Source organism: Apostichopus japonicus, chromosome 17 (assembly GCF_037975245.1).
Source record: "Apostichopus japonicus isolate 1M-3 chromosome 17, ASM3797524v1, whole genome shotgun sequence".
NCBI classification, from domain to species: Eukaryota; Metazoa; Echinodermata; class Holothuroidea; order Aspidochirotida; family Stichopodidae; genus Apostichopus; species Apostichopus japonicus.
This window is the reverse complement of record NC_092577.1, coordinates 27,751,898-27,754,067: the sequence shown is the minus strand read 5'-3', so window position 1 is coordinate 27,754,067 and position 2,170 is coordinate 27,751,898.

The window sequence follows — 2,170 nt, the reverse complement described above, 5'->3', positions numbered from 1 at the left end:
AATCAATTAATAACCCATGTCGCCAGTGAAGCAAATTTGATTGGTCAATAAACCGATCATGAGATTATGCCAGTAAGGTTTGGAAATGAAAACCATATACGCCAGTGCACTACCAGCAAAGAAATAGCTGATAATTGTAGAAATACGCAAAGTGGTCTGTCAAAGTAAAAACTATACAGAGGATTGCAACAGTTAGTTACAGATACCCTGAAAAATGACTGTACATCGTCTATGTGTAACGCTACTCAGCGAATCGACTTTCGACAAGTCCAGTTAGCATTTAGAACTGACATTGTTAATAATGACAGTGGCGATGACGATTACGATGACGATGAAGATGGTGGTGGTGGTGGCTATGATGATGATGATGATGATGATGATGATGATGATGATGATGATGATGATGATGGTGATGATGGTGGTTATGATGATGATGATGATGATGATGATGATGATGATGATGATGATGATGATGATGATGATGATGATGATGATGATGATGATGATGATGATGATGATGATGATGATGATGATGATGATGATGATGATGATGGTGATGATGATGATGATGGTGGTGGTGGTGATGATGATGATGATGATGATGATGGTGTTGATGGTGGTGATGATGGTGATGAGGGTGGTGAGGGATGATGATGGATGCTGATGATGATACATACCAGGGGCGGATCCAGGATTTTGAGAAAGGGGGGGCCGACATCCCGATTGTAGCACTTTAGTGATCTGCGTCCTGGGGGAGGGGTCTAGGGGGAGGGGCCCCCTCCCCCTTGGAAATTTTTGGTTAATTGTGAGTGCTTAGATGCAAAATGGTGAAACATTTCGCCAAAAACTAGAAAAACCAGAAACGTTGCAGACACGCTTTTTTGTGCACATATTTTTGCTCGGTAGACACATATTTAAGAACGCTCAACAGTGCATGTACAATGGATACACTATTATTGCGTCGATTCGTTTTTTCGTTTGCGCGAAAATTATGACGCCAGATTCACCCCAAGAAAAAACATAAAACAAGATATGTTCAATGAGATAATTATGATATACTTATTAATGAAATGGGGGTGTAGGCGGTTTTACACTATCTAACGCAACGTAGTCGCCAAGAACCTGAAGTATTTTTAAGGGAGGGCCTGATGAAATGGGGGAGGGGTCTAAGGGGAGGGGATGTCCCCTCCCCTTTGGAAAATTTTTAGTTTTGAAACGTCCTTAGATGCAATCTGGTGTATATTTTAAGTCAAATTTGATTTGCCGACGGATCTGGAAGTGGTGACTGAAATGGGGGAGGGGTCTAAGGGGAGGGGGTGTCCACGTTTTTTCCACGGAGAACGAATGACATCTGCGATGACGTCATTCTGAACAGAGGATAATAACAACACGTTGTAACACGATAGCACGACTCATGGGCTACGGCCTATACGGAAGCCTTTAATTCCATTTCTTTCACTGAGTTGCCGGCGATTCTGGCACTCGTCTAGCTGAGCCTGGCTACAGTAGCTATACTGACGGCCGTGACATTATCAGTTATTTGCCGAGAGGTTTTTAACTTGCAGGCGTCGGGTGATTGGATTGGTGAATGAGTTTATCAGATGAAGAACTGGAAACTCGAAATAACCGATAAAGAAGCTCCCGTTCTCTATTCAGCTTTCCTTCTTTCTTCCCCTTCCGCTCTCTTCACCTTTTCTCCTTTTGCCGACAGACCCAAAATTTGCCGACAGCGACCAAATTATTATATATAATATAATAAATCAAAAAATAAAACCAAAGGTTCACACGAAGCTCTTTTAGATGCTCTCAGAAAATAGATGCATTTTGAGAACGAGACGCCCAGGCCGAATATAAAATATACTAAGGCTACTACTGATGAAGCTCCTATAAAGTTTGAGAGCAGAAACCGGTCTAGTTGGTCATAAGAACCTACACTAGTCTCTCCTACTATTAACAGTACACTCAATTCACCTAATAGGTGCAATTATGCTTCATCACGAGGAGCATGCTATAAGTTCATGTTCCTTGGGTCCTCCCTTAAAAATACTTCAGGTTCTTGGCGACTACGTTGCGTTAGATAGTGTAAAACCGCCTACACCCCGTTTCATTCAGATAATTATGATATACTTGCTAACTGTGCATTGATTTTCCCTGACAGTAATAGTCAGCA